Source organism: Lepus europaeus, chromosome 2 (assembly GCF_033115175.1).
Source record: "Lepus europaeus isolate LE1 chromosome 2, mLepTim1.pri, whole genome shotgun sequence".
In the NCBI taxonomy this organism is placed as follows: domain Eukaryota; kingdom Metazoa; phylum Chordata; class Mammalia; order Lagomorpha; family Leporidae; genus Lepus; species Lepus europaeus.
The window spans coordinates 55,008,378-55,027,129 of NC_084828.1; the positions used below are offsets into that span (position 1 = coordinate 55,008,378).

Sequence of the window (18,752 nt, forward strand, 5' to 3'; positions counted from 1 at the left end):
TGTTTGTCTTTTCCCTCCGGGCCCCTTTCATATATATAGGCTGTCTACCTCCCTACCCAGTAAAGACATTACCAAAAGTTGGGGTTTTTCTGGCCTTTCTAGGCCACCCCTTTCCTGGTTCTTGGCTAGAGATAGCAGGCTTTGCTGAGACTTCATTTTGTTTATTTTTGTCTGTACCTGCTGGTTTGTGTAGGTTATGCACTTGTTTTTGTTTGTATGTTTTTAAAGATTTATTTATTTGAAAAGTAGTTGACAGAGAGAGAGAGACAGAGACAGAGAGACAGAGAGAGAAAGAGAGAGAGAGAGAGAGAGAGAGAGACAGAGAAAAGTGACACAGAGAGAAAGCGATCTTTTTTCCACTGGCTCATTCTCCAAATGGCCAGGGCTGGACCAGGATGAAGCCAGGACCCTGGAACTCCACCTAGGCCATGTTCGGCTGCTTTCCCAGACAGTTAACAGGGAGCTGGATCAGAAGTGGAGCAGCCAGGACTGTAATTGGTACTTTGATGTGGGATGCCAGCATCCCAAGCGATGACTTAACCCATGGTGGTTTAACCCATTGTACCACAAAGCCATCCCCTTGGGTTCTTGACTTCTTTAGCCTCAAACAGAGAACAATGAAACAAGAAAATCTCAGGGAACTACAATGTTATTACTTGGATTCTAAGATTTCTAGCTGTTTTCTCAACCTTTCAGATTCTTCTTATGTTGGTTTATATAAGTCCAAGACCTTTAGTTATGTTTAGCAGAAGAAATGGGGCAAATTATGTCAAATCCATCTTCCTGCAAGCAGAGGAATTTTTTAAAATAGGTTTTGTGGAGCCTGTTTCTATAGTCAGTATTATTGGATGTCTGTGGATGGTAATGAGTGTGGAAGGTTGATTAATACCTGGACTATCAGCCCATTGTTGAACAACTTCTGTGATAAAATGGGCATCATGGTCAGATTGCAAATGATTGAAAAGCTGAACACACGACCTGGATTACTTTCAAGAACCACACTCTAAGGACATTCCTTTGCTGGTTTCTTTGATGGCACGGTGTTTGACTGTCATGAATCCAGTTCCACAACCTCACTTTCCTTGGTGAGCAGGCCCCTGAATTTTGGTGAGAGAGAGGGTTAAGGAGTTGTGATACTATGACAGTCAGAGTCATAGGATCTAAGGCGTCTGGCTACCTGATTGTAGCAGACAGATCTGAAGGTGAACCCCATGATTTTGACCTCCTGGACTCCCTGAACTGCAGGTTCCTCTAGCAGTCTTAGAGCAGATCTTAGGAGCAAAGAGCGATTTCTTAGCTGATATCCAGAAAGAGACTGGGGACTCAGTTCCATAGTTGCAAAGAAATGAATACCACCACCAACCGCACGGGAATTGGAAGCAGATTCTTCCTCAGTAGAGCCTGCAGGTGAGAACACAGCCCAGCTGACACCTCCATGTGGCCTTATGAGATAGACCCTGGGCAGAGGACCCAGAAGTCATGCCTGGGCCTCTGCAGAAACTGTGTTGAAACAACTGTGTGTTGTTTCAAGTCCCTAAGTTTTGGCAGTGTACCATAGAGCAATAGGTAATTAATACTCCAACCATCAGGCATCACCTCTTTAGGAAAAGCCTTAGACAGCAGAGGATAGAGGCACTCAAATTCCGACCCCCACACTGGTGCCAGTGCAGAGGAGGTTATGTGGTCATGATGGAGAGCTGTAAACATGTGTTAGAGACGTCTGTGGAAGGCCGGGATGACATCTAGGTTTTGGTATCATCTGAAAATGGAGATAATTACATCTCTACTTCACAAAGTGGCTGTAAGCATGCCAGTAAAGCTGTTTAGCAAAGGGCCTGACACCTTTCATGGTCTACAACCCAGGAAGTGTGGCTCTTGCCATCTTAGTATTGCCATGATGTCGTTTCTGGCAACATCCACAAATTATAGTTGCAATTAATTTGCAGATCTCTTCTCTCCGTCCTCCCTTCCAACCAACTAACCGACCACCCACCACCCACCCACCTTGTTCTCCATGGATCAAAGCATCCTTGGTGCATTCCTTCCTCGGTGCTCACAGAACAGAGGAACATGTCACAATTTCCTACAGCTATCACCATTTAAGAACAACAAAAAGGAACCAACGCAGCCCGCCCAACACTCTCATACCCACCCCTAGGCTTCTCGGCAGAATCAACCACATTTCTGGCTAACGAGGACTTCAAAGGAGGTTCATTAACGAAATAATATTCTGTCCAAAGAGTAGGGCTCCTGTGTCCCATTATCTGCTCCCTGGAGAAAGTGGGGACAGGGGAGTCTCGAGGCCTGGCCTGAACGCCCAGTGGGAGCGTGGACAGCCCGGAACCCGGCTTCATCCACTCGGAAATGCTGGGGGCTTTAGGGGAGCTCCTGGGGTGCATGCATTTCAGTCCCCAAAGAGATGGAAATCCTGTTTAATCAAGCTAGCCTAAGAGGCCAGGCCAGGGGCAAGCTCTAGGTGTCGAGCCACCCTCGCTCGGCCCAGGGGCCCACGGTGGGCCCGCCGCCGCCGCCCAGTGCCACATCAGCGCCGGCGCTGCACTTCCAGGTTCCTTTCGAGGATGGGGCGAGCTGGCCCGGCGGGCGGGGGCAGGCCCGCGGCCGGCGGGAGTGGCGGGCCGTCGGGCCAATCGACAGCGAGAGAGAAACGGCGGCCACCAATGAGCGGGGGCGTCTGCCAGCCGCGGCAGCCCAGGCTCATGCCCCGCGGGGGGACCAGATGAAGCACATCTGGACAGCTGTGCTGAGAAACTGTGCGGCCCTTTCGCGGACCCGACGTCAGCAAGGCACGTCCCCCACGTCCTTTCCTTGTGGCCACTTCTTATTTACTCATTGTCCCAGAGAGGCCACCAGGGACCCAAGCTCCAAACTTTTCCACACCCCCTAATGCGAGACGGGGCCAGGTCCCATCCAACACCCAGTTTAATTTTCATGGGGCGCTGGGATCAAAAGGACAGAAGCAGCAGCAACAAAAGCCCAGCCGCTGCCTGGTTTTAAACTGGCAGAAGTGGGAAAAATAAGGTGTTGAGTAAACAGACCAAGTTGGGTAAGTTTTGGATACGTGCTGAACGTCTTTCTCCAGCTGTGATTCCTCTCCTGTGTCTCTGCGGTCTCGCCAGCCTTCTCTTCATTAAGGGGAGAAAAATCTCTTGCTGGCACCCTTTACCTTCCCTCTCTTCCGTTTTGCGAACATTTTAATTTAATTTCGTCTTTTGGGTTGCTAGGTTTTTTTTTTTTTTTTTTTTTTTTTTTTTTTTTTTTGGTATTAAAGTTGTCTGGAAACTGAAATTTGCCTAGTATCCTGTTATAAGCTGTTCCTAACTCCTAAGTTGACTACTGGTGCATTTCTCTATTTTCTTTCTGGGAGAGCATTGTATACATTTGTGCGGAGGAAATTCTTATCTACCCCACGCCCCTGACTGTTTTGATGGAGGACTGAGAAAATTATGTGGCTCATTCTGAGTTAACACAGCTTTTCTTCTGTTCATAAGATCTTTAATATTATTAGAAATCTGAATTACTTAGATAACTGTTGCAGTTTCCACTTTAATTTGAATGTAATTGTAAAGTCCAGATATCTCTTTCCTATATTCTTTCTATAGTGGTATATGCAAATTCCTTTATGATAACAATACACATCAGACATGTGAAAGTTCACTTGTGTATACATAACCAACCTATCAAAATAGTGTTCAGTGTGATTGTTATATGTGTGTGCTTGCAGATTGTTCTGGCTTATATTTCAGGATTTAGAAATGGAATGGTGGAAAATGTTGAGCTAGTGAATGGGCCAAGCCCCATTCCCCCGATACATCTCTAATTCCCTCTGTTGAAGCAATGTTCTGGACTTGAGACTTTTGTCACACGGTTTTTACTGTCATGGGAGATCTGGCCATAATTGATCTTTAACTTCTAGCTCAGAAGCAGTAGGTGGGAACCAGGAGAAATAATTGGTAATGGTTTTGATTCAGAAAGGCATTGCATACAAGGAGGTAGGACAGCTGAAGTGATTCTCGGGGATACGAGGTTACACAGGACAGTGTTGCCGAGACGCAATATAAAGAGCTGCTGGACTGGCTCCATTGGCAACTCACGGTGCAAGCTTGGGCAGGTTACTCTGTCATTTGTGCCTCAGTTGCCTTGTATGTAAGGTGGTGTGCTTCCTCCACTGAGCAGTGTTCTGTTGCCTTCTCAATAATGTGCTAATAATAACAGCACCTACCTCATGAGGCTGACTTGAGGACTTTCGTTAACCTGCTAAACGCTCAGCCCAGTTCTGGCTCAGATAAATCTGCTGCTATTGCCTTCCTTCCCAGCTCCCTCTGCCTCCATTGTAACCACTACTCTGACAGTTAGTAGTTGCTGAGTGCTGACCAGTTGTTGGCCAGGCAGTGTGTGAGGCTAGAAAGGAAAGCCTTGAATGGGGAATGAGGTAGACGTGATCTAGTGCCTTAGAAAGATTTAGTGGGGGGGCTGGCGCTGTGGCGCAGCGGGTTAACGCCCTAGCCTGAAGCGCTAGCATCCTATATGGGTGCCAATTCTAGTCCCGACTGCTCCACTTCCGATCCAGCTCTCTGCTATGGCCTGGGATAGCAGTAGAAGATGGCCCAAGTCCTTGGGCCCCTGCACCCATGTGGGAGACCCGGAAGAAGCTCCTGGCTTCAGATCAGCGCAGTTCTAGCCGTTGCGGCCAATTGCGGAGTGAACCATCAGATGGAAGACCTCTCTCTCTCTCTCTCTGCCTCTCCTCTCTCTGTGTAACTCTCTCAAGTAAAAAATAAATAAATCTTTTTAAAAAAGAGAAAGATCTAGTAGGTTCCAGGAGGGCAGAGGATGAATCAAGATCCTCTTATCTAGGATGACTTCATGGAATGGTTGGCATTTCTGGGAAAGAATTTTGCTGTAGAGCTTTGGTTGGGGGTGGGGAAAGGGAGTCTAGAGCAGCAGCATTCTAGGAGGAAGGGGAAGCAGGGACAACGGCACTGTGGTTGGGAAGTGTGAGCTATCCTGGGGACCCTGGGACACTGATCTATGGTAGGTTAGTGGGAGCAAACTGAGAGAGGTGTGAAAGGAGAACATGGATGTCAGGTTGGAAAAGAGAAGCTTGAAAGGTTAATTGGTGCGAGATAGTGAGCTGAACTGGCTGGCAGTAGTTATGTCGTGGTGGTGTTTCTGGAATGGTCCATCTCTGGTGTCTTCTCGCCACTTCTTGTTCCTCTACTTCTGTGATCTTCGCTCCAGGTCTGCAGGTTGGGCAGGAGGCACTGAACAACAAGCCTGGGCCCCATGCTTTGGACTCAGTCTGTGTTGACTGTCTTGGAGCTTCTCTTAAGGAGTTTGGTGCTTCAAGCTATTATTCATGTTACTTCTCGTTAGTAGGCCACACCCTAAAGTCTTTGACATCGATGTGATATTTTTTGGAAAGTTTTTTTATTCATTTGAGAGGTAGAGTTATAGACAGGGCGAGGGAGAGACAGAGAGAAAGGTCTTCCATCCACTGGTTTACTCCCCAAGTGGCTAGAAGCCAGGAGCCTGGAGCTTCTTCTGGGTCTTCCATGCAGGTGCAGGGGCCCAAGCACTTGAGCCATCTTCCACTGCTTTCCCAGGCCAATCAGAAGAGGAGCAGCCAGGACTTGAACCATCACTCGTTTGGGATGCCGGCACTGCGGGGCAGAGGCTTATCCTACTATACCATAGCCCTGGCCCCACAGACGTGATTGCTACAACCCTCCCTGTCCCCATATAGACACAGTATATGCACAGTAGTCCTTTTCATCATGCTGATAGAATTGTCTATTCATGTGTTATTGCTTATAACTTTATAATTTACAGTTACTGAGTGGAGGGTCAGTTTGGAGTTCTCTTCCTTGAGGGCACGGGGCTATGGCCTTGGGCTGTGTCCTTGCTCTGCTGCTGCTCACCTGTAAGACCTCAGGCAAGATGCTGAGCCTTTATGGGTCTCTGTGCCATCATCTGTGAAATGATCTTTGAGATAGTTTCTCTCTTGGATGATCATTCACCCCCACTGCACCCCTGGAACAATCTGTTGCTGGCAGATGGCTGTTTGATACATCTATGGCTAATATTTACTGACCACTTAATACATGGCAGAGCTACTTCTGAGTGTTTTGCCTGTCTTTTTTTAAAAACTTTTTTGAGAGTACATTCTTTTTTTAAAGATTTATTTTATTTATTTGAAAGAGTTACAGAGAGAGGTAGAGGAAGAGAGAGAGAGAGAGAGAGAGAGGTCTTTCATCTGCTAGTTCACTCCCCAATTGGCCACAACAGCCAGAGCTGAGCTGATCCAAAGCCAGGAGCCAGGAGCTTCTTCCAGGTCTCGCGCATGAGTACAGGGGCTCAAGAACTTGGGTCATCCTCTGCTGCTTTTCCAGGCATATTAGCAGAGAGTTGGATTGGAAGTGGACCAGCTGGGACTCGAACTGGTGCCCATACGGGATGCTGGCACTGCAGGCTTGGGCTTTAACCCATTGCGCCACAGTGCCAGCCCCCTGCATGTCATAACTGATGCCATCCTCACAGCACCCTGTAAAGGTTATGTGTGTTCTGGTTTTATAGATGAGGATTCAGACATAGGCAGGATAAGATATTTGCTTAAGATTGCACGGTACACAAATGACAGGTGTAGACCCAGACCGACCAAATCCAGAGCCCAAACCATGAGTCTGCATTGCCTTCGTGTGTGAGCAGCTATGGCTGCCGATGTTGCTTGTGGTGCTGACAGTCAAGCAGTCCATGGGAAGAGGATCCCTGGAGGCAGGGGCACATTGAAGGGACTGAATTGATAAAATATACAGGCAGAGTCCAGAATATCAACCTAAGCCTTGTCAGTGACTTGCACTCCACATGGAGACAGGAAACAATTTCCTTGTTTATGAGATGGGTTTCAATCTAGGTATGCACTTTGCCTTTTCGTGATTTTTTTTTTTGAGGTCAAAAAGCTTTATTGCACACCTTAAGGGGATGGGGGAACTTGAAGATGCTTTGAGACTGAAATCCAACGTCCTCAGCCAGGTCTTCTACTGTCGCAGTCCCCTTTTTCATCAGTCAGGTTTGAACACGATCCCCTCATAGTGCCTGGACTTACACTAGACAGTATGTGTTAGTTGAATGATTGTCCCCTTTGAAAAAGGAACTTGTGGGCATAGTTTTTTTTTTTTTTTAATTAAAAAAAAAAATAGAGAAATGATGTAGTGTCCTAAGACTTAGAGTAAGTGGAGCAGATGCCAGGTAAACATTCTACTGCTAGTCTGTCTGTCTTTCTTTCTTTCTTTCTTTCTTTCTTTCTTTCTTTCTTTCTTTCTTTCTTTCTTTCTCTTTCTTTCTTTTTCTTTCTCTCTCTCTCCTTCCTTCCTTCCTTCCTTCCTTCCTTCCTTCCTTCCTTCCTTCCTTCCTTCCTTCCTCTCTCCCTCTCTCTTTCTCTCTCTCTCGAGCTACACAGATCCGAAGCCAGGAGCCAGGTGCTTCCTCCTGGTCTCTCATGCGGGTGCAGGGGCCCAAGCACTTGGTCCATCCTCCACTGCCTTCCTGGGTCATAGCAGAGAGCTGGACTGGAAGAGGAGTAACCGGGACTAGAATCTGGCGCCCATATGGGATGCTGGCACTGAAGGCGGAGGATTAACCAAGTGAGCCATGGTGCTGACCCCCTTCCTTCCTTTTTAAAAGATTTTATTTATTTCTTTGAGAGAGCTTCCGGGTCTCCCTTGTGGGTGTGCAGGGGCCCAAGCACTTGGCCTATCTTCTACTGCTTTCCCAGGCCATAGGTGGAGAGCTAGATCAGAAGTGAACCAGGTGGGATACAAACTGTGTGCCCGTATGGGATACTGGCTCCACAGGCAGAGGCTTAACCTACTAGGTCACAGTGCTGGCCCCTCTACTCCTATTTCTTAAGCAGTCTGGTTTTTCATCTTGTTTCTGGAGATGCCATGGGTTTGGTATAAGAACTTCTCACCGTGAAGGCCAACATAGGGCTGTATTTCAAAACATTACAGTTATTAATCATACTCAGTTTGGATTGGACATCTTTTAGGGAACTCATGCTTTAAATTTATAGTGTATTAAATCAACTTTAAAATGTAATTTGGGGGCAGGCATTGTGGTGCAGTAGGTTAAGCCATTGCTTGGGATGTCTGCATCCTATATTGGAATACCTAGGATTGAGTCCTGCCTCTAATGCGCCTGAGAGGTGGCAGGTGATGGCCCAAGTTCCTGCCAGCCTTGTGGGCCACCCAGATGGAGTTCTGACTTCGGCTTGGCTCATCCCTGGGTGTTGTGGACGTTTGAGAAGTGAAACAGTGAATGGAAACTCTGTCTCTCTCGGCGTCATTTTGCCTCTCGAATAAAATAAATAAATATTTAAAATTTACCCGGTTGCCCCTCTTCCAGGCCAGCTCTCTGCTGTGGCCAGGGAGTGCAGTGGAGGATGGCCCAAGTCCTTGGGCCCTGCACCCCATGGGAGACCAGGATAAGCACCTGGCTCCTGCCATCGGATCAGCGCAGTGCGGCCATTGGAGGGTGAACCAATGGCAAAAAGGAAGACCTTTCTCTCTGTCTCTCTCTCACTGTCCACTCTGCCTGTCAAAAATTAAAAAAAAAAAATTAAAATTTAAGGGTCGGCACTGTGGCATTTGAAAGGTAAGCCTCTGCCTGCAATGCTGGAGTCCCATATGGGAACTGATTCAAGTCACAGCTGCTCCACTTCCAATCCAGCTCCCTGCTAATGCACCTAGGAAAGCAGTAGAAGATGGTCCAAGACCTTGGGCCCCTGCACCCTTGTGGGAAACCTGGAAGAAGCTCCTGGCTATTGGCTTCAGCCTGGTCCAGCCCAGGCTGATGTGGCCATTTGGGAAGTGAACGAGCGGATGGAAGATCTCTCTCTCTCTGCCTTTCAAATGAATAAATAAATATTAAAACACTTTTAAAAATTTAAGAATATTTTAATTAGCTGTTCACCGCATCATCTTAATGTAATCACCATTTTTTCCAGTACAAGTGAATAATCATGCAGATTGTGGAGTCAAGTGTGAGGTTTTGAATTTCAGATCTGACTCAGCAATGTGACCTTGAGCAAGTCACTTTCTCTAGTATTTTCTGTGTTACTGGTAAAATGAGAATCCTGAAGGCATTACGTGTGGAAATCCACGCAAAGCGTGTAGCATGGTGTATGCCTCTTAGTAAAGCCTATAGGTAGGTAAGCCATTTTTTTTATTGTGGTAAAATATTTACATATGACATGAAATTTACCATTTTAACCATGTTTGCATATATACTTTAGTGGCATTAAGTACATTATTGGTATTGTGAAAGCATCACCTCCCTCCATCCCCAAAACTTTTTCATCATAAACTGAAATTCCACATCCATTGAACAATAACTTCCCATAGCCTCCAGTGTGGCAACCAGCGTCCTACTTTCTGTCTCTGTGAATTTGACTACTCTACGTACCTCACAAGAGTGCAATAATAAAATGTATCTCCTTTTATCTGGCTTATTTTATTTATTTAGTGTGATTTCTTCAAGGTCCATCCATATTACAGTATGTCTCAGATTTTCATCTTCTTTGAAGGCTGAATCATATTCCACTGTATACATCTGCCACTTTTAAAAGAAAGTATTTTATTTGTTTATTTGAGAGGTAGAGTTACAGATAGAGAGAGGGAGAGACAGAGAGAGGGGTCTTCCGTCCTCTCGTTCACTCTCCAAGTGGCTGCGATGGCCAGAGCTGCGCCGATCCAAAGCCAGGAAACAGGAGCTTCTTCTGGGTCTCCCACAGGGGTTCAGGACCATCTTGCGCTGCTTTCCCAGGCCATAAGCAGAGAACTGGACCAGAAGAAGAGCAGCTCAGACAGGAACTGGCACGCATATGGGATTCTAGCACCACAGATGGAAGTTTAGCCTGCAATGCATTAGTGCCAGCCCCTACCACCTTCTGTTTACCCACTCACCTAAAATGTGTCAACTTAGCTTGGCCACAATGAATAACAGCCACCTCTTGAGGTTCCAAAGTTATCTGATGGCTCTTGGCCACGTTTAATGGGTGAATTGTTTTGCAGTCAGTAGTCCTCTTTTTTCCAAATTGTCTGGAGGGATCACACATGAGAAAAGTGTATAGCATCAGGGAAGTGTATTTGGAGTCTGTTTTAAATGTATTTTTTTGACAGGCAGAGTGGACAATGAGAGAGAGAGACAGAGAGAAAAGCCTTCCTTTTCCGTTGGTTCACCCTCCAATGGCCGCAGTGGCCGGTGTGCTGCGGCCGGCGCACCGCGCTGATCCAAAGCCAGGAGCCAGGTGCTTCTCCTGGTCTCCCATGGGGTGCAGGGCCCAAGGACTTGGGCCATCCTCCACTGCACTCGCAGGCAGAGAGCTGGCCTGGAAGAGGGGCAACCGGGACAGAATCCAGCGCCCCGACCGGGACTAGAACCCGGGGTGCGGGCGCCGCAGGTGGAGGATTAGCCTAGTGAGCTACGGTGGCGCCGGCTTGTTTTAAATATTGAGTCTCTGTCTTTCTCCACTTTTAAAAGATTGATTTATTTGTTTGTTTATAAGTCAGAATTACAGAGAGAAGAAGAGACTGAGAGAGAGAGAGAAAGAGAGAAAGAGAGAGAGAGAACGAATCTTCCATCCTCTGGTTCACTCTCCAAATCACTGCAATGGCCAAGTCTGGGCCGGGCTGAAGTCAGGAGCCAGGAGCTTCTTCCAGGTCTCCCACATAAGTACAGGGGCTCAAGAACTTGGGAATCTTCGGTTGCTTTCCAAGACATATTATCAGGGAGCTGGATGGGAAGTGGAGTAGCTGGGACTTGAACTGGTGCCCATATGGGATGCTGGTGCTTCAGACAGCAGCTTAACCCACTGCACCGTAGCACCAGCCCCTTTCCCCACTTTTGAGCCTCTAATCTAATCTGAGTTTGACCATTTGATCTGAAATATTGGGTGGTAATGCCTTGGCCTCCACAACTTGAGTGAGACCTACTATGGCATATCCTGCCTTTTTAATCTCTTCCTTCATGAAACTACTATGATCAATGAACCATTCAACATCTGGGTTGTCCAGAGGTTCATCTTGTAGATCACTTCTACTGGAGTAGACCTGCTGTGTGATCTTTACAGAAAGTATCTAGGTTAAGGACTTGGCATACCTGGAGAACACCTCTGGAAAATCTACAAGGAGAAATCTGATATGTAGTAAGAAGTCTTCCTGTTAGCCATTGGTGCCCGTTGATCTCTAGAATGTTTTCAGGGTTGGGGAAAATTTTTGGTTTTTGACAAGGGACATTTTGAGTACTTACAATATCGTTTGCAGGGTATACAAATTATCAACTTAAAATTGGCCTGCTGTGGGTTTGTTGAATTTCTAGTCCTCTCTGCAGTCACCTTGACAGGGACAGACCAAATGATTTTTATGGGTTTTATATGGTTCTTGGGAATATGGGGTCCCATTGCCAGTTTCTGGAGTTTCCTCCAAGAAAATATTTAGGGATGGGGGCCGGCACTGTGGCTTACTTGGTTAATTCTCTGCCTGCAGCGCCAGCATCCCATATGGGTGCTGGGTTCTAGTCTTGGTTGCTCCTCTTCCAGTCCAGCTCTCTGCTGTGGCCCGGGAAGGCAGTGGAAGATGGCCCAGGTCCTTGGGCCCTGCACCCGCATGGGAGACCAGGAGGAAACACCTGGCTCCTGGTTTCAGATCGGTGTAGCTCTGGCAGTAGCGGCCATTTGGGGGGTGAACCAACAGAAGGAAGACCTTTCTCTCTGTCTTTCTCACTGTGTAACTCTATCTGTCAAATAAATTAAAAAAAAAAAAAAGAAAATATTTAGGGATGGCTGTTGAATTGTATACCAAATAAAACATGTTCATCAGGAGAGCTAGGGTCTATGTTAGTAGACTTTTTATTTTAAGATTTATTCTATTTATTTTAAAGGCAGATAAAGAAAAAGGGAGAAGCAGGGGGAGAGAGAGAGAGAGAGAGAGAGAGAGAGAGAGAGAGAGATCATCCATCCACTGCTTTGTTCCCCAAATGGCTGCAATGGCCCAGGCTGGGCCAGACCAAAGCCTGGAGTCCAGTGCTTCTTCCAGGTCTCCCACGTGGGTGCAAAGGCCCAAGCACTTTGCTGCTTTTCCAGGTGCATTAACAGGGAGCTGAATCAGAAGTGGAGTAGCTGGGATTCAAACCAGCGCCCATATGGGATGCCAGTGTGGCAGATGGCAGCTTTACTCACTTACACTACAACGCTGCCCCCAGTAGACATTTAAAGTCCTCATCCTCGGAATAAGGCTAAATTATCTTCTTATGTTATCTCCCTGGTTTTATCATAATTTGTAAATTTTACAATCCATTTTCTCATTCCAGCCACTAGACAGGTCACTGTATGACCTCAGCACTTTGAATCATCATGGCCGTGCTGGTAACTCCAATTAGCGTCCATCTGTGAGACTGCCAGGGCTACCATGTCATAGTAATTAGGTTGCTGAGCCTCCCAAAGATTCAGCATGGGCCTGGGTCTTGGCTCAGATCCATTATTTTTTTTCATGGTTGTAAGAAGTAGACAGGATAATGTGTAGATCACCCCATATAAGGTTGAACGTCAGAGTTAGTCCCTGAAATCCAAGTAAATTTACTACGGTCTGCCTGAAACCTCCCTAACTTTTGCTTACATTGATGTCAGTTATAGAGAAAAAAGGAGATCCCACTATAAGCGATTCTAGCCAGACTACTCTATGGTAGAGGGGGGCAGATTATGTTGTAGGGTGGAAGTGAGGGGCTAGCAGGAGAGGGAGAGAGAATCAGGACTTGTGGGAATAGAGGAGGATTTATCACTCCCTGCGATGGTTCCAGTGATGGGTCAAGGTGATCTTGATGTGGATGAGCTCTGAATGGTGGAGGACAGCTCAATAGTGGGATCCACCGTATCTATCTGCTGCCCTTTTGTTTGCCATTTTATTTTTAAATATATTTATTTTATTTACTTGGAAAGCAGAGTTACAGAGCAAGAGGAAGAGACATAAAGAGGAAGAGAGAGATCTTCCATCTGCTGGTTCAGTCCCCAAATGGCAGCAATGCCAGAGCTGGGTGGATCTGAAGCCAGGAGCCAGGAGCTTCTTCTGGGTCTCCCACGTGGGTGCAGGGGCCCAAATACTTGGGCCATGCTCTGTTACTTCCCCAGGCACATTATCTGCTGCTCTTTTGAATCTGGTGTTTCTAGGGGTGTGTGGGTGTAATAGAGTCCACAGCTTCCCCTAAGGGTGGGATTTTGGAAGAGTGTCATGAAGGGCCAAATGTAAGGAATGTCTTACCATTTTTGTTGTTTCTTAGAGAAGAGATCAAGTTAGAGGATATTGTTAAAGTTGAGGGTCCTGTTTGGTGGCCAAACAGTGCTGCAAAATAAAATAAGCTTTTTCTTATTTAGAACATCTCATCTTTAGATGTTTCCTAATTTTAACGAGGCAACCAAGGGGTAAGTCCATGGGCCATGGTGGGGGGTTACCCATGATCGAAAGAGCCTCTTTTATGACCTAGGGAGAGAAAATGGAAGATAAGCAAAGGAGTGGGTCATAAAAGGAGTGGGTCATAGCTCAGAGCCCTGTCAGTGGAGCACGTTGGATCTGGTGAACGAGGATCTTAGTCATGTCCTTTAGAGCTCCAGTATCCCCAGGGAGCCCCCTTGTGGACCAGTTCAGACCTGGCATCCCAGATCTCAAATACAGCCTGAGGCATCTGAGCATTCTTGGGCTCCTTCATTTTGCCCAGGTGTCTGTGATCCCTAGGGCTTTCTATGAAGTGTTGGGTGTGTGTGTATGCACTTGGTCACAAAAGATTTTAGGACTCATCTTGAGTGTTTTAGCAAAGTGGTAGCTTGCTTGCCTTTTCAGATCCAGCCTGTAGCAGTTTAATATGACTATTCAAATAATCCTGAAATTGAAAGGTAGAGGGTTCTTCTTTTGAGGAAGATGGAGAAACTCTGGAAAGGTGTATGCCTTAGAGCCCATGTCAGTCATATCCACACCCCTTGTTCTGGGCATTGCCATGGATATGGGAGATGACAACACTGTAACAAATCCTGGAGAAAGCAGAACTCCAAAATAAATGGTGGCTGTTGGGGTCATATAGGTATTGAAGGCAGGAGTGTGAGGGTGGCCATATGCCAAAGGATTTTCCACGGAGACAGCAAGTGTTCTTAGGAATCAGAGGATGACAGATTTGCCATGTATCAATGGAGACTTACTTCATGGGAACCAAAAACTCACTGGTAAGGATGGTAAGATATGTTATGGGGACTCTCATTGCAAAGGAGCAAAAAGACTGGAGGTTCAGAAGGTGGAAACAAAAGAGAAATCAGGCAACACAAAATGTCTATGGCCAGATGATGACAGAAAGAAGGGGATCCTGTGGTTTCTGCATAGCCTGGGAACAAGTCCCGACAACTCTTATGTACCTTCTTCATGCAGGACCCAGTGGAGTCCAATCTGCATGGTGTCAGCTCTTGGCCCTCTCACCTCCAGCTGTCACAGGAAGGAGCAGACACAGTTAAGAAGAACTAGTTTTTGGTGGGTCAGAACGGAGTGAAAGAGAGAAAGACAGAACAAAACCAAGATCCTCAAGCATAATGGTAGTGAAAGTTGGGAGGAATATTCTCCATCTGGTTTCTTAGTAGGCTTTCACCTACCTCCTGGCTGGCTCACCATGGAAGTCATGGAATGGCTGGGTCCATATTTTTGTCTCTGATATAAGAAAGAACTCAAAGACAAGAAGGTGAACAATATCAGAGGAATAAGATTTATTGTTAGCTAAGCAAAAGTACACACTCAGGAAGGAATGTGGGCATGCTTGAGTTTCACCCAACCAAGGTTGAGGTTATCCTTTTGTGTGCTCTGGAGACATAGAGTGTGATGTCTGGGCTGGGATTTACTTGCATATTCATAGGGCGAAATATTTGGGGACAGGGTTTGAGTACTGCCCATCTCCTTCCCCTTTTTTGGAAGTCTTGGAAGTGTCATGGTGTCATGTACAAAATGGGAGTAGGAGTGTCAGCCATGATGATTTTATTATGATATTACAGCTAGTTATAGGTCATCAAGGGGACACAGTCAGCAACCATATTGGTTTTTTTTGTTTGAATTTATTTATTTATTTGAAAGGCAAAGTTATAGAGAGAGACAAAGAGGGAGAGAAAAAGAGATTTTCCATCTACTGGTTCACTTCCCAAATGGCTGCAGCCATTGGGGCTGGTCCAGGCTGAGGCCAAGAGCCCAGAATTTCATCTAGGTCTCCTATGAGGGTGACGGGGCATACACATCTTCCGCTGCTTTCCCAGGTGCATTAGCAGAGAGCTGGATCGGAAGTGGAACAGCTGGGACTTGAACTAGTACTCATATGAGATGCAGATGTTACAGGTGGTGGCTTAACCCACTGTATCACAACATCAACCTCCATGTTGGTTGTTTTTGGCCAGCACTGGAAACTGTGGTTTTCCATAATGCAAAAAGGGGGAAGGATTTTGATGTAGTAGGTGAGATTTTAGGGAAGGGTCAGTGACCTCAGCTCCTCCTTGCCAGTTACTTCCTTGTCTTCGTCAAACCTGTTGGTTGAGACGTATAGATCCTTGTGAGCACATTTCATCGTGAAGATCAGACAATTGCACTCAAATGAAAAGATGTTTTTTACTTGTGTGCAAAGAGACTGTCACTGAAAGAGACAGTGACTTTGGGCTAAACGTGTCAAACCAGGTTTATTTCTTCGACTGATGACTTAGCTTTGTGAGCCCTCTGCTCCCAATCTCCTTGGCACTCAGTGTTCCCACCAAGAATTCTAATACTCAGATGTTCTAGTGTAATTTTGGAAGCAAATGAGTCCTTTCCTCCACCCACCACTTGTGACCAATCTGTCCCCCTCTGATGCTATTGACTATCCTGACATGGAGACAGATCCAAAGGCAAATGCCTTCTTTCTTTCTCTGTGCTGAACAGATGTTGCTATCCCCTGTGGCCTAGTTTATTTCTCTCTTGAGGGAAATGTTTTAGAAAATGGTCAACAAGAACCAGGTGGCATTTCCAATGCAAGGAAGTGAGTGACATGTCTGTCTTCTCAGTGCCCACCATGCTGTATGTTCTAAACAATTATATATTATTTTTACTGAATTCTCTTTAGTGGATGAGAAAATTGATTTTTTGAAAAATAATGTAAAATGCCCAAAGAATTTAATGTGCAGAAAGGTAAATTGTGCTGCTTGTCTAATACATAAGGAATATGAAAAGTTCTCTGATTTTAGTCTTCTTTTCATTAAACTTCCCTGCTGCTCTTAAAAAGACAGCACACTGCAGAATTCTGCCTACTAGTGCTGTGGTACCTGACCTCAGGTGTGCAACAAAGTTACCTGTGGAGCTACTTAAAACACACCTGTGCATGTCCCAGCCCTGGAGATTCCCTTCCAGAAGGTGTGGCGCAAGGACAAGTCATCTGTGAAAAGCTCTCTGGTCAGATGCTTGGCATGGGTTGAGAGCCACTCGTCTGGTGGGATGGGTTTCCCAGTGGAAAGTCACAGCTCTCACAGATATACTGGTGCCCTTCATACCAGGCATAGAACTGGCCCCAAGCTGTCACAGTGGGAGGAAAGCTCTACCTAAGGTTCTAATTAAAAAACATAAATTGAATGGTAATCCCTTCCCTGGGAGCTGAATTCCCATGAAAACTCCCTTCTTTTTCTAAAGTGTGGATTCTTTTCTCATCAATTTATGAGAAGGCTCCCATTAACCTTACTGTTTTCAAAGTCAAAGTTCCCTCAATGCTCTGATTATTTTCCTCCTAGTAACCTAGGTGCTGAGGAGGCATCTGAGTTTCTGATAATGATCTCAAAGTAGAGTGATTCCGTTTTCTCATTGAGACTAACAAGGCAGGCTCAATAAACACATGCCTTGTACAGACACTGTGTCTATCTCTTGCCCAGAGTGCACTATCAATTACATTTCTAGTACAAAGTATTATGTGTAATGTGTATTAAATTTTATAGAAGAAAAATAAGTGAAATACAAGAAAAAGGAGTCAATAGTGAAATAAGCCAGTCCCAAAAGGACAAATAACATATGTTCTCCCAGATCTGTGGTAACTAATAGAGTGCCTAAAAGGTAATCTGTAGAAGTAAAATCAATAAAACAAGATGCAATGACCTTGAACAGCCCTTGTCTGGACTGTTGAAAACAGTTTTTTTTTTTTCCATGCAATTTGTTGAATTCTTTACTTAGTACAGAGTTAATTGTATGTGTATAAAGTTAATTGAAAATAGATCTTAGTTAAAATAATAAGAATGAGAATAGGTGAGAGAGGAGGAAGAGGGGTGGGAGTGTGGGTGGAAGGGTGGGTACAGTGGGAAGAATCACTATGTTCCTGAAATTGTATTTATGAAAAGCATGAGGTTTGTATTCCTTAAATAAGAAGTTTCTGGGAAAAAAATAAAAATACTATCAGATGGTGAAAAAAAAAAGAAGTGAAGTGAAAAAAGAAATGTAACTTCAAATAAATATTTCTTCTAAACTAGACATAGTAGTTCCTGGGAGATTTCGCTGAATCTAAAACAGTAGGTTAAAATATTGAAATGTTGGCATTATTTACTACTTTCATAAAATTCAAAAGGTATCCCTTGTATACAAATACAATCCCTCATATAAAAATACATTTTATTTTATTTTTTAAAAAAGATTTATTTTATTTATTTGAAAGACAGAGTAACAGGTAGAGAGAGAGAGAGAGAGAGAGAGAGAGAGGTCTTCCATCTGCTGGTTCACTCCCCAGATGGCTGCAATGGCTGGAACTGAGTTGACTCAAACCCAGGAGCCAGGACCTTCTTCTGGGTCTCCCACGTGGATGCAGGGGCCCAAGGACTTGGGCCATCCTCCACTGCTTTCCCAGGCACATTAGGAAGGAGCTGGATTGGAAGTGGAGCAGCTGGGACTCCAACCAGCGCCCATTTAGGATGCCAGTGCTGCAGGCCGGGGCTTAATCTGCTGAGCCACAGCACTGGCTCCTACAAATACATTTTAAATTACTACCTTCACACTTTATATAAAAAAGAAGAACATTCCAATTTCATTGTAATGTCTTTAGTTAAGTATCTTTTCTTTAAGATTAATCTATTTATTTGAAAGGCTGAGTGACAGAGAAAGAGAGATATATCTTCCATCTGGCTCATTCCTCAAATGGCCACAAGAGCCAGGGCATGGCCAGTCTGAAGCCAGGAGCCTGGAACTCCATCAAGATCTCCCACATGGGTGGCAAGATCTCAAGCACTTGGGCATCCTCTGCTGCCTTCCTAAGCACATGAGCAAGGAACTGGGTGGGAAGCAGAGCAGCCGGGAGTCACAGCAGAAGCTGAACCTGCTACTCCAGAATGCTAGACCTAGGGATGAATCTTTTGTTTTCTGAGCATCTCAGTTTCCCTTTCTATGTCTTTTCAGTTGGAAGACCAAAGTCTTTCTTCAGCTCAGGTTTTTCTTTCTCCAGTTATTTGAGTCTTTCTTCTTCCTAAAAGCCAAGAATAACTCAGCTCATGATTTTTGGGAATTGTTAAAAAGAGATAGGAAAAAGCCAAAGAAGATAGATAGGTGGTAGTAAGAAGTACTTTTAGGACAGCTTTGAGGCACATGCATTTTAAAAAAATAAAGGCTATTTAATGATATTAAAATGTTAGCAAAGAAGAAAACAATTATAGGAATACTCACACTAAAATC

At 45.3% G+C, this 18,752-nt stretch overlaps 1 protein-coding gene across 3 annotated transcripts in view; it reads left to right on the forward strand.

The window, feature by feature from the left end:
* The first annotated feature begins 2,698 nt into the window (after positions 1-2,698).
* Positions 2,699-18,752, forward strand: part of TMEM45A (transmembrane protein 45A) — a 98,373-nt gene continuing 82,319 nt past the window's right edge. For 2 of the 3 annotated variants that reach the window (XM_062176321.1, XM_062176330.1), the window contains exon 1: positions 2,699-3,064. The gene's annotated coding sequence lies outside the window, so the exon portion shown is untranslated. The remainder of the gene's footprint in view (positions 3,065-18,752) is intronic. The other variant, XM_062176340.1, reaches the window with a different exon arrangement.